Source organism: Parasteatoda tepidariorum, chromosome 1 (genome assembly GCF_982258835.1).
Source record: "Parasteatoda tepidariorum strain Cologne lab strain chromosome 1, Ptep-v5.0, whole genome shotgun sequence".
Lineage (NCBI taxonomy): Eukaryota > Metazoa > Arthropoda > Arachnida > Araneae > Theridiidae > Parasteatoda > Parasteatoda tepidariorum.
This window is the reverse complement of record NC_141755.1, coordinates 49,747,547-49,762,267: the sequence shown is the minus strand read 5'-3', so window position 1 is coordinate 49,762,267 and position 14,721 is coordinate 49,747,547. Positions and strand designations below refer to the sequence as shown.

Below are 14,721 nucleotides of genomic sequence, written 5' to 3'. Positions count from 1 at the left end.
TTTATGTTTGAAGGAACATTAAATATTACTGTCAGATATTTATCATGTGGTACAAAACAAAGTATTGAATTACAAATTAAATTAAGAAGTAGATTTTTACCTGAGAAATAAATTGCTTGCAGCGTTGGTATGTTAAACTTCATAGAAACGAAGAAATTAGGTTTTTTTTTAAATAAAGAAAAGCACTCTAAACCCATATAGATTTTCTACGAAAATTGTCCGCAAATAATGACAACTAATATAATTCAGTTCGCGGGCCGGATGTGGCCCGCGGGCCGCCAGTCGGCAACCACTGTTCTATAATAAATATGTAAATGCATGCATACAAGCCATGTTTTATTTCACAGGAAAAATCATTGTTATATTTAACCAATATTGTGATTTATTAATTCGCAAAAGATCTGAAAACTTTTTATGAGATTATTTAATCTCATTTAATTTTAAGTACAAAATATTGCAGCGTTTGAAACGCTCTGCTCTGAGCAATTAGGGAAAAAAAATATTTATCTCAACTTGAATTTTTTATAAGAAGCGATAAAAATAAATTTGCGAGCTCACACAAACAAGGTATGTTTGCCTTCTTTTACAAATGTTACGCCTAGGACAAAGAAAGGAAACGAAAAAAAAAAAAAAAATGTTGGCAAAATTTTTTGCGTTAAATAGTATGCGGTGAGAGTTTTTTTTTTTTTCAAACAACTCTTTTCTGATTTGTGCCCTTTCTCATCAACTTTATTCGCGCAGTGAAGCCGAATTAACATCGTCGTGCGGGTCCTAGCGGAGTTAAAAGGATGGAGAAGGGGTGGGGGGACGTAAAAGAAGGAAAAAAAGCAACAATTTAATTAAAAGATAATTACTGTTAAGGGGTTAGTGAACGTGTCAGCAATGGGGGCGGGGGTCCAACATCTCTTCTGTAACCACTTCATCGGATGGGGGTGCGAGAATTAAGAGTTTCTTTCTTTTTAGTACTTTCATTGAGGATATAAAAGGGTTGACAAAAACTAAAAGTATTTTTCGTGGCAATTGCTTCTGCACTTGATTTAATTAAATTGATGATTTTTTTCAGTGAGAAAATGAAGAAAAAATCCAATGAAGAGATGTCTTTTTAAATTTAAGTAAATGCCCAATTAGTAGTATGGTCATTTTCCTTTTTTACTCATGCACTTTTTAAGAGTTAATTAAATAAGCATTCGGCTCACTAAGTACACATATAATTAAAACTAATAGATACACAATTCAGATTAAAAATCAAAGCTCCTGGTTCATAAGAGTAAATGACTATTTGAAATTGCTCTATCACTGAAACTTTTATTGTTCATCCTGTTAAGCTTTTATGACTATCCTCAAACAAGACATACATTTCGCCAGATTTTCAAAATCTGATTTTTAGCACCCTTAACAAGATCCAGAATGAAAACAAAAGCGGAGACAACTGTTTTTAATTGCTGATACAGTTGTCTTTTCTGTTATTTGCTTCCCACTTAGTATACAAGATAAAATAATTATACATATATAGTCCCTAGTCAAATTATTAGTCGCACTATAAGATTCTATGTAAAATCTTAATCATCAGGTGATACTCTATACAGCTTTATTGTTTTTGCGCGGCTGAAACCGGTTTGCACTTGCTTACGTTCGTGTATTAATCGGTTAACATTGAAATGGAATACGTTAAAAATAAATATAAATAGGAAGTATATAAAAAATCTCCTGCATAAAAACCCATTACATGCATGTTTAAATATAAAAGTATTGCATATAAATTCGCGCAAAACATGTAATGATTAAAAACTACAGTGCGTCTAATAATTTGGTCTAATTATTATAATATACTAATATAATACCAAATATATTAATATTCCATATTTTTATAATATATCGTCTGAATTTATTCAATCGACGAATTTATATTATATATCGTCTAAATTTATTCAATCGACGAATTTATATTATATATCGTCTGAATTTATTCAATCGACGAATTTATATTATACATCGTCTAAATTTATTCAATCGACGAATTTATATTATATATCGTCTAAATTTATTCAATCGACGAATTTATATTATATATCGTCTAAATTTATTCAATCGACGAATTTATATTATATATCGTCTAAATTTATTCAATTGACAAATTTGTATTATATATCGTCTAATTTAACCAATTGACACACGAACGCAAACAAGTGAAACCGGTTTCAGTCGCGTAAAAAAAAAAAATCTGTATAGTATCAACTAATAATTAAGATTTTACATAGAATCTTATAGTGCGTCTAATAATTTGGCCATGATCTGTACTTTAGGTTTAAAATCTAAACTCAGACATTTAAGTGTAATGCATGATTTAAAGTAGCTGTATCATAATTCATTGTTTACCCTGCTATATTTATATATGAAATTATAGACCAAAATCAGCTTTATAAATTAGAAACGAGAAAAGAAAACAAATAAAAAGCGAATAAATAGTAACAAACAAAAATAATAGTCCAACACCATACATAGAGAGGAAAAGGGGAAATTGAAAGGAAATTCGCTTTCTATTTTGTCATTTAATATTGCGATTCTGTCATATGCATACATATATTTATATTAATTGTAATTATTTAATAAAAAGTAACTAAATTAAAAAATTTCTTTGTGGAACTAAGTAGGTATTGACTTTTAAAAAATATTTTTTTGATATTACTCGTTTGTCATTTCTTTGATTGAAAACCCTATAGCACATATATTTGAAAACACTAAGATAGATAAGTATTAAAATGTCATTGGCTTAAAAATAAAATACCAATTTCTTAAGAATAATATTTTGTTAGGCCAAATAAAATAAAAAAAGTGCATAGGTTTTTTGTACAGTACATACCACCAGTTAAAGGTATGTGTAACAAGTTCAGTTAGCACAAATACGTTTGTTTGTGGATTTACAATAGATTAAAAAGGAATCTGTAAAAATTTTTATGTACTTAGTAAAGCTATAAATTGTTTAAATAATGTAGTAAAATATTATTTCGTACCACGTTTATGATAAACTTGATTTATTTTAGCTTATTCAGGCCATATGAAAAATGAATTTTGGGAGCATGAATATCGAAATACAATCTGTACACGTCCCAAAGTGGGTAGAAAAAATATTCAACAGGGTATACAAGGCGATACAGATTAATAACCAATGGTTCTTAATAATTTAAATGATTCAATAATTCAAAAAAGTCAAAAACTCCAATAACTCCTCCTAACTGATATATATTTTTTAAAATTATAACTTAGTTATATCCGTTTATATATCAGTTTTTCGGAGAAATCGTTATTGCCAAGTAAACAGTTATGAAACTGAATATAAGAGTTTTGTAATTATTTTTTCCTAAACATCAGACATTAGTTGCTCTCATAGTAGAAACATCAAAACCAAAGTGTGCTTGTTTTGAAACAAATGACAAGAAATATTTGATGGTGAATAAAAAGCAACGGGAAAATCGGCAAAAATGAACAATTACAAAAGAATTCAACTTTAAAAAAAGAAGGGAAAAAAAACTGATGATGAAGAAACGCATTGAATTTTTCAGAAACAAGTATAATTTGCTTTTGCCATCCATAATAATAACAATCAAAATAAATAATGAAAAAATAAAAAGTAAACAAAAAGAATGTCAAAATAAAATTTTACGACAAAAGCGTTTTCGTTAGCCAAAGTTTTTTTTTCTTTCAATTTTCATCCTATTTTGTAAAAATAGCTAAATTAAACTGCATTTAAATTTAATGAACCCATTTACAAAATTGTATTTTAATTTACTAATCATGACATCATTTTGTTAAAATTAGGTAAAGACTGTAAAGTAAAACTCAAGTGCAACAAATGTAGATGCCAATAAATTTTTAATTTGAATAAAAACTGTATACAGAAATATACAGTTTTTTTCACAGAATTTTTTTTATTAAGGGTCAGAATAAAAAAGTACAATTTAAAAATAAATCTGTGTGTTTTTATTATTCACTATTTCAATTGTGAAGTTACTTATACGATTCTTTTTTCTTCTTTTTGATTTCTTTAGAGTTCTCGTTACCTTTAAAATTCAGAATGAAACATAGAAACTAAAATTTATTCAGAAAAATAATTTTTATTACTATGTTAAAAATACCAACATACCTAGAATGAATAAAATGTTTCAAAATCGCAAATACGATAAAAATTCTTCACCCAAATCGAAGGAGATACATAAAAATGCATAGTTTGGGAAGATGATAAAGATCTAATCTCTCGCTCTTAACATTAAGCTAACAACTTCCTAAAAGCTGTTGAAGAGAGCTTAAACACAGATTATAATTTGGTAGAAATTTATTTCCTCCGCCCACCCTTTCCGCCGCAAAAATATGTAATCACACATTCATTCGCCGCTTAATGAGAGCAAAAAGGGACACTTTGACACATTTTCTCTCACCCCCCACTCCCCCCCCAGTACATCCTCCACTGATTTAAAGAGAAAACACATACAAACCTCACACTGCTCGGTATTTAACATCCTTTATGCAAATAACTCTAGTTCATACACCGTTTAATCCGCAAAATCGGCGAAGGAGTGACGTTCTAGAACGTTTACAGTAGCTCTTCAACCCCTCTTTGGATCTCTATTTACTTACATGTCATTCCGTTCGAATCATAGATTAATAAATACAGAGGGTGATTCGAGCGAAAATATATATAAAAGTTATCGAGTTATATGGGGGGTCAGCTCAGTAAAAGTGTCAGTGAGGGGGGATGGGGAGGAATTACATTTTTGCAGCTAGGTAATTGCATTTCTGGTGAGATGACGTAGGAAAAGAGAGGGAAAAAATTAAAAAAAAAAATTCCCTTCTTTTAGCGCTTTTTCCTTTTCTTTTCGGTCCGAGAGAAATTAAATTTCTTTTCCCATTTAATTTCTGTTTAAATTGCTCTTAACTCCATTTCTACAGAAAGGACTATTTTATTTTTCAACGCAATAATCAAAGGGAGAGAGTTAGTAGAAAAATAGCAGGAAATTGTTGTTTGGTTTTTAAGCCTGATTTGGTTTTTGACAATTTTTTTTTTCTGGTCCAGAAATTTTGCTTTCAGATAATCTTTTTTGAACATTTCTATCAGACACGGATAAAAAAAACATAATCAGATTATTTTACCGATGCATTCCTTTCAAGTAATACAAATATAAAGGACACTGTTCTTATTTTTTTTCTATTTTTTTATGCATATTTTATTAAAAACGTATTATTAAAAACTCTTTTTGTATTGAAGGATTTAATGGATGCTTTGAATAGTGAACTATTATTTTTGATGAGAAACATCAGTTTCGTAAGCAATCAAACAAATTTGTCATTCATATTTAATACATTTCAGTTGGTTTAAAAGAAATAACACTGTGAAAAAGGTTTTTTTTATTTCTTTTTCTATAACCTTCATTGAACAGCCGATCCGATTTCGGGTTTACGACTACTAATATTCAACTCCGTAGCTTAGTAATTTTGAACCAATCCAGAAGACAAGAAAACTCCTGGATTAGTACCCACAGAGGTATGATTTGTTATGGAGGACTTTGTGACTAGGCAGATTTATCGTGCATCAGTCACCATTTACTACACCATTTAGTCACCATTATGAGTCTTCGGCAGGCGGCGATTGAACCCCCGACCTCTTCGACATGGGCCCAGTGCCCTACCAACCAGGCTATCCCGGCGCACGTGAAAAAGGATTTCTCGAAATTGAGCAAAAATGTATCAAAATAGCTCAGAAACAAATATATAATTTGAAAACCAAAATTTCCGGTTGAATTGTATTGAAAATTCAACCAGCATATACTCTTTTTTGACTAAAATGCATATCTCAAAAGTAATGTGGGGGAGAAATATGTGAGAGACATCCTCCTCCAGGATCGAAGTAGCCATCATAGTTGTATACACCCAAATCCAGAGAGAATTAGGACGAGATTTATATAGTGGCAGTTGCAATGATACTTATTTCCAATTTTAATGGTACTAAGGGTTGCTATTTGGAAAATATGGTTCCAATAACTTAGTCTGGACATCGGTAATTTTAATTTCATCTTATGCTTATTTCGTCTTATCTTAGAAACCTTTAAGCGAATGGAATGTACACCATGATGTGCCGTTGCGGCGGACACTACAAAGCTTTCTAATTGACCTGGACTGGGGTGTACAACTATGGTTGAAGCATCCTAGTACAATCGCGGAAATTTTTGTTTCGAATCGTGTCGGTAGTGAGCGGAGACTATTTCGGAGGCATTTTGACACATTGCCCAATTTGGAGAAATCCTGATGGTTGAAGAGAAATCAGTCAGAAATGTCTGGTCTTTGCGAATGTACGAATCTTAGATCTTAGTGAAATCTTAGTGGCAGAAAAATGGATTAGGCCATTATTTTCATTCATGTAAACCTATTTTAAAATCATAATGAAAAAGAACATATGTTGCACTACATTGTTTTCTTTCTAAACTAATTGTAGTTGACTTTCGCGAGTGCGATTTCTCAAATTAAACAAATCACCGTCAATCAACATTATTTTATAAAATGACAAGAAAGAAAGTATTTAGCGAAATTGTTCATTATTTTCACATAAATATTATTTTTAGAATTTTTTTACAATTTAGATGAATTTACTCATCTACGTTTAACTCAATCGTATTTAAAACACTCTGAGAAAAAAAAATATTGTCAAAAGTAGCAGAATTTGGTAAAATTTACCGTGATTCCAACTTCATGGAAATACAAAAAGTCTAAATAATTTTTCCCGAAGCGTTTTGGAAATTATTTTGGCAACCTTAAAAATAAAATAAAGTTTTATAATATGTGATAAAATTCGGCAATTTTATCGTGATATATCAGAGCCTGGCACAAAAACAGTTTATTCGGTTAAATTTACTTCATTTTGTATTTTTTACTAAATGTGCTGAAAACCATAATTTCCAGTAAGCCGCTTCCATATGAATGGAAAAATTACCAAATCAATGGTTTAAATACCGTTTTATTAACCAAAATTATGTTTTTTCTTCTTTTACGAAAATGTCATTACCACACAGTACAGTTACTTCACTCGAATTGTTTTCTTCATGTGATCATTCCACTTCACGTGAGGGACAATCAGACTTCATAATTTGTTTTGCATCAAACGGATTTAATAATTTCATAAATAATAAAAAAACTCGCGTTTGATACAAACATATTTCGTGTAAGGAAAGAACTTTATTTTTGTTTACTAAAATATAAGCAGTAATTTCTACGAGTCCCGTGTCGGACTTGTTAATTTTCATATCTCCCATTAGAAATTGATCCGTAATTGTCCAATATCAAATCAGTTTCCAATAGGAGATATGAAATTTAACAGTTTATTCCCTAGAAATTCAAACCAATATGGCTGATATTAATATGAATCGTTAAACGCTGGTGACCAATCCAACAAAAGATTCTATTTTCGCGAAGATCAAGAGAAGCGGTACGGATGAGCACTAAAAAGGGTGGAACAACTGTTCTTGACAAATAGCACTTCGGAAAACAGAATATGTGTTACCTTATGGCTAGTTCAACGACAACAGATCCGGTTTTAATGAGAAAGTCGAGTTTTGTGGAATAGAAACGGGACTTGTTTAGGTATAGGAATATTTTGGTGCGATATACATAATTTATTCTTAAGCACGAATCATATTAAAAGTTAAATGACGAAAAATATAATTGTAATTAATATTTATTCACATTTTTAAAAAGTGAGTTCTCAAATAATACGAAACTTAACTCATTTTTGATGAATCTGTTTTTTTATATAAGCTCCGAGCGAATTTTTTGTTAAAATGACAAAATAACTGCAGCCTGCTTCGTGGAAACGAATTTCGTCAAAATTAAAGAAATATTTCGTCATTCTATTTTTTATAAATAATAATAAAAAAAACAAATAAATAAAATATCTAGTAGTGCCTACAGAATCTACTTTTCCTAATTATTTCCTATTCATTTTATCATGGACACCATACAGGTAGATGAATGTCGCCCTAATATTAGATGAACAAATAGAACAGAGATAAACTGCAAGAATGGGATTCGATCCCGGTATCTCTTGGTACAAGCCCAGCGTCTTGACCACCATACAGTCAGTCGGCTTACTTCATTATATATCTTCCACAGTCCAGATTTCATTCTAGTTAACAATCTGCGACAAAACACTACTACGAGGTTTTGAGTAGAGCAAAACTTTTCTTGATATATTTGAGAGTTCGCGTTTCGTCACAAATCACGTAATTTCCCGAGGAAATAATTCTCAAAGAACGAAATATTACAACGATTGCTGAATCGTCAAAAGTGCGGCTTTTATTTCTAAGAGTGCATGAGTCGTTTTTGGCGAAATCATTATAAAAAAGTTTGAGATATTTATTAAAAATTTTTAGTACGAACAGTGCGTAAACTAAAACACGCAATACCTTAATAGCTTTTGATCTTAATAATCCGATTGCTACAGAAAAAGTTTTTCTACATGCTAACTATTTAGAGAAGACGATATTTAATTTGCGAAATCAAACACATAAACGAACTTAGTTTTAAGATCCTCAAAATGGGGGGAGTAGCTGCAAATTGGGAAATATGGCAACAATAGTTCAGTCAGGAGAGCAGTCGAAAGCTTGGACCTCTTACACACTATACACTGTTAGAATTTTCAATCTGAAATTACGGTAAAATAACCGGCAGTAGTTATAGTATGGAATAATTCTTTATCTTTACAGTTTTGAAACCGTTTACAATTGGTACGGTTATAAAACGGTGAATACAACGGTCCGACAGGACGAAACTAAATGGCTTCATAAGGTGGTACTGATAGAATTCTGGTTTTTTAAACGTATTAGATAAAACCAATTAGTAAACGTTTTTCTCACACTTAACGGTTTGAATGTCATCTTTTCTTATGGTTATTTGACTGTTTTGGTTGAATATGGTAAAGTAACAATTAAATAAATTTCTATTTAACCACTTTTACGTAGAAACAATGCGGAAAATTCCCAACGGCGGAAGAAACTTTATCATCACAAATTCTGTTTTACCTCTTTACGGAGTTAAAACAGAATTTGCGATAGGATAAGTTATAAGATTAGAATAAGATTAGACTAGATTTAGATTTTAGAATAAGATTAGATTAATAAGATTAAAATAAGTAATATAAAATTTAAAATATAGAAAAAGTGAGTTCAGACAAACCTAAAGTAAGCCATGAAGATTGAACTGCTGAAAAAAAAATTGAAAGTATCAAAACGCTGATAAAAGTTTTCCGTTTCGTAATCCTAAGTTACCTCTCATAATTTGTTTTCGTTTTGATACTTTGAAAATTTCTTTTCAGTCTCTGAAAATTCATGGTTTGTCTGAACTATTTTTTTCTATACTTTAAATTTTAATTTACCTATGGGGGTAAAAGAGAATTTGCAATGGAATTTTTCCACCATGGTATAGCGGTCTCTTAATTTCAATTCTTGTGTTCTTTGCCACAATTTGAAAAAAAAAATTAAGTATATGATTATAAAATTTGTTTTCCCAAAGATATTTCAAAGCTACACACATTTTTTTATATAATGAACTATCATTTTTGATTATTTAATTTAATACTTGCTATTAAACTGGAATTGCAAAGTATACACGAATTGCAAGGTATACACATTTTTAAAACGCATTAAACTATGTAATTTATATGACGAGATAAAAAGTTCATGCGAAATGAGTCAAATAGTTTCTGAGTATTAAATTTTAAAAGATTGTATTTTTTAAATTTTTATTTCTCTGGTTCATTCTAGTATTTTATTTTGCAGTTAAAATAATGTAGTTTATAAATAATATTTAAAATAATGCCATAATTAGTAATAGTCATAGTTTAGTCATTAGTAATATAGTCATAGTTAATTTGAACATCGCAGCAAATTCAAAATTTTCCGACAACAGAGAATTGTTAAATCGAAATACAATAGATAATTTTATACTAACTTTAAAAAATATACTTACATGACGACAATAATAATTTGTTAAATCAGATTTATTTATATAAAAGTAGAAATACTTCACCTATTAGAAACTTCATGAATAAGTATAGAAGAGTATCAAAATGTATTTTCACCAACATTTACATTAATTATTCTCGAATACATTTAAGGTTATGTTTCTAGAAAATTAGTAACTTATAAATCTTAAAGTGAAACTTTCATTTTATCTCTCGTTTTTTTAAAAAGTACCTTGTTTATTTATCGTGCATCTTATGTTCCATTAACATAGCATAACCTTTGTTAACACCCAAAAACTTGTTGGAAATACCAAAAAAAAATTATAATAACCAGTACTAGTTTTCCTAAATGAGCCTGACCTTACATAACCATATGAATTAAAATCATTTATTGTTGAGGTATTTTGACCTTAAATAATAAGTATACAACAACATAAAGAGTGCCGGCTTTATTAACTATGCAAATAACTTTGATTGAACAAAGTAATAAAGAAAAAAAAGTATTTGCCTCCTCTTAAAGAAGTTGAAGTTAGCTTAATATGAATTGGTACGCCAGAATACAAAAGCGTACCTTTGTTCTACGGAAACTGAGTTTAATTTAGTATGAAATGTTCTGTTATAGAGAAAAAAATTATGTAGCAACCATTCTCTTCCCAATTGTAGCAAACACTGGATTTTAATGGCCGTAATTTTTTATTAATATTTAAATGACGTTTTAACTTTAAAACACGTTATTATTTTAGAATAAAAAAATAATTATATAATTTTTGGAATATCACAGACAAACCTCTGGAATTGAATTAGAATACCCTACTTCCATTCCGCAAAAACGTTGCCAGTTTTATTTTTTTATGCTTTAACCACATATAGAAAGCTTTACCTAAAAAAAATTTTAGGTCTTGATAGGTTATTATTATGTTTTGTAAGTACAATTCTACATATCTTAAAAGAAAACTTTACATAATTCATAAGACATTATATGTATATTCTTAAATTTGTATGATTATATACACAGAATTTATGAAAAAAGTGAAAATTGTTTGAATTCTACTTACTGATAGATTGCTTATTTCTCCTATAGACCTTTTGTTATTCTCTCTTAAAAATAAACCCTTTGAGTTCCTGTAAATGTAAACGTACGTTAAAGATGATAAAACTAAAATACATCAGATTTTATTTATAAAAAATAAGTGAAAAATAATAGAATAGCCTTAAATGTTTAAGTAATTATGAACCAATTATTTGACTCACATTTCAGCTTGAAATTTTAAAATAATAGAAATATTTTATTTAATAACAATGAGCAATGTAACTAGATAACAAATAATCCGATTATTAAAATGCAATTTATGATGTTCTCAAGACAATTCCTTTTTTATTTTATTACCACGTTTATATAAACTTGCCTTCGTGTATGTCTGTCCGGGTGGAATTTTGTAATCGATTTTAAACTAACTTCCCGACTAGCTACAAACTTCAAATTTGGTTCACAGTTCAGAATTGGATGACAATGAAAATGAAGAGAAAAAAGACATGCAAAGTAAAATAAAATTAAAATTTAAAAAAAAAATTTTTTTTTTCGAGACTGTCTTTTGTTGTCGATTCCATTATTTCAAATTATTACGTGTCAGGTGAAAATATTTTTGTTGTCGGAGTATTTTTATTGGCAGAAAAATCACGTGGTAGGATTCAGTTTTTCCTCATTCATTTCCAGATTGTTTTGGTTGTCATCAGCATAAAACTAATGAAAGTCGTAAAGGTATTGTTTTTCTATAAAGATTTTTGTATCCCTAATTTAAAATAAAAGTTCTATTACTTTAGTAGTGGTCTTGTAGTAGTTTTGACTACTCTTGACTAAGAAAAATAATCTAAATAAAAATATATATTTTTAAAAACCACGTTTTTTGTAGTGAAGAATAATAATTAAAAAATAATAATTTTTTAAAAATATGAAATAAAAATTAAAAAAATCATAGTTTAAAATAAAAAAATTCAAAATAAAAAGTAATATTTTTAAAAACCACGTTTTAGTAGTGGAGAATAATAATTAAGAAAAAAATTGAAAAACGAGAAACGTGGGGCGCATGAAATACATAACAGTACATATACACATACATATACACATTTTCTTACTCATACACATGCACAGCCACATATACATCCACATACATATACAAAAGCATATTCCACATCCACATTCAGATACAATTACAATTACTGATATACATACACATATTCTCAAGAGCACACATACACACACTAATATAACATTACTGTTATGTATTTCATGCGCCCCACGTTTTTCGTTTTTCAATTTTTTTCTTAATTATTATTCTCCACTACTAAAACGTGGTTTTTAAAAATATTACTTTTTATTTTGAATTTTTTTCTTTTTCTTAATTTGGCACAATTGTGTATTAAGTGATTTATATTCTAGACATTCAGGATAAAAGCACTATGTTAAAAGCCCAATTAAAAAAAAATCTTTATGCTAACAGACAGGTGGGCGATAGTATACTGGCCTGTAGGTTAATAGTTTTTTAAATTATCATAACTTTTGCTCTAATTGAGATTAAAACATAATTCAAATTCTTTTGGAGAGATAAAAGTGAGTTATATTATTTTATTCAAACATGTAAAGTTAGTATATGAAAATTGAACTATAAAAGGTAGTCAGCTATATTTAAAGCTTTAAACTTTTTTCAGCTTTATTGAAAGCTCTAGATTTTTTTTAGCTTTTTTGTTTTCTTAATATATCTATATGAAATTTATTTTATATGCCTTAATTATAGTGCAATGGGGGGATATGCCCTTTTGGCGAAAAATATGCAACTTATGCTTATTCATCTACGTTAAGTTTTACAGATAAAAATAAAAAGATTTATAAATTTAAACAAAATTTAAACTTCTTTAATTTAATAAAATTTTACTCTTGTACTATTTTGTGTTAATCAAAAATCGTTTAGAGAAAAAAAAACTTTCCAAAATAAAAATGTTAAAAACCATTTACATTAAAAACTTCGAAGTTCAAAATAAAAAATAAAATAAATTAATCATAAAAGAAAATAAAAAAAGCCTAATTTTTAAAAAATTCAATCATTTTCGTAGGCGCGAATTCTACGTAATGATATAAACGTATTTGTGAAAAAATATAAAAGCAAAATTATCATATAAGCATTTTTAATATAAATAAAACTAGTGAATCTGTTCGAATATTCTTTTCACCCACATAATCGCATGTTTTTAACCAAAACAAAGACAAATCTAGGCAAATTAGTATATAACTAGGACTTCCTAACCCCCGAGTCGCAATTACTTTCGCAATTCGAGTTCAGTTTGCTAGCTCACTGAATATTTATGCATTTTTGTCACGCTTTCTATGCATGTACACTCTAAAAAATTCCTGAAAAAATTACGGTTTAAGGGAGTCTACGGATGCTGACCTCAGGCTGCCAGAAATACAAAACTAAAATTAACCATATAAATAATTTTTATGCCACGCTAAGTTATCAATTAACAATCTTTATCACATTTACAACCAAACAGCGTGGCAATAAAATCATATTTTATTGTTAATTTTTACCAAAAATCATTACCAAATCACTTCGGTGAAAATTATCGTGCTTTCTGGTGTTGTTATAGAGCCAGAAACACGATAAACGTTACCATATTCTGGTAGTTTTAACCGTAATGTTTTTCTAATTTAACCATAATAAATTTCAAACAGACTGAAGAACAACGTATTTTTAGCTGATCCCCGTAGATAAAACTAATTTTTTTCAGCATTAATTGTTATGTATCAATAAAACTAAAATAAGCTCCTAATTATTATGCTACCCACATAAATTAACAGTAATAATTAAAAGAATAGAATTAATAAATTTTTTAAATATATTATAACAGATTAATAAATTCATAACCATATCTAAAACATAGAAAATTTTCTTTGCTCATACGAGCTGCTTAGCTTTGAACTTAGCATTCCTACTCAACTGATAGCTCAATCAGTCGGTGCAAGCTTCAGAAAAGAAATTGCGTCAGATTTCTGACAATATACGCACCAATGTTTCAAGTAATATGAATTTGCATTCACACAAAAAAAGATGCAATTCACCTTTCCTCTTTGTGTACTAAATTTAGTGAATAAATGTACAAAAAGTGACTATAAATTTATATAAAATTTGAACGTTACGCTAGTTTGAAAAAAAAAAAAAAACTTGAAATATTTAATATCTCATACACGTCAGGAGATGGAGAGAAGGGGGGTATAAAATGAAGAAAGACAAAGAAGGCGGAAAACCATTTTAATTAAAAACCTGGAAGAGTCTCCCATTTGAAAAAGGATGAAGTAAAGAGAAACTGCCAGAATTCCAAAAATGCGGGCTTTTCCTCCCATCTTAAAAGGAATTCCCCTTCTGTATGAAGGACGTCGGGTTGCAAAAGAAATATTACTTAATAACAAAAGAAGTGGATGACGGGGCATCTTTTCCATCTTTCAACTCGATTTTCTCCATTATTTTCCGGATAAAAAATTAGGAGAAGGATAGAAAATTAGGAAGGTCAAGGAGACGACTTGTTGCAGGGAACTCAGGAAGAAAAAAAAAGGAATACTTGATTTGAGTGGGGGGATATGATGAAATAGTTCGGAAATATAGCCAAAATGTATTGGAAATAATTGTTATTGATTTAAAAGTTTTAGAACCAGTAAAATTCCAATG

The 14,721-nt window shown here is 29.1% G+C and overlaps 1 long non-coding RNA gene across 1 annotated transcript in view; it reads right to left on the bottom strand.

Annotated features, from left to right (window-relative positions):
• Window positions 1-14,721, bottom strand: part of LOC147816442 (uncharacterized) — a 419,310-nt gene that overhangs the window by 68,129 nt on the left and 336,460 nt on the right. The window contains exon 5 of the long non-coding RNA XR_015433603.1: window positions 11,059-11,125. This is a non-coding gene — a long non-coding RNA (uncharacterized LOC147816442). The remainder of the gene's footprint in view (window positions 1-11,058; window positions 11,126-14,721) is intronic.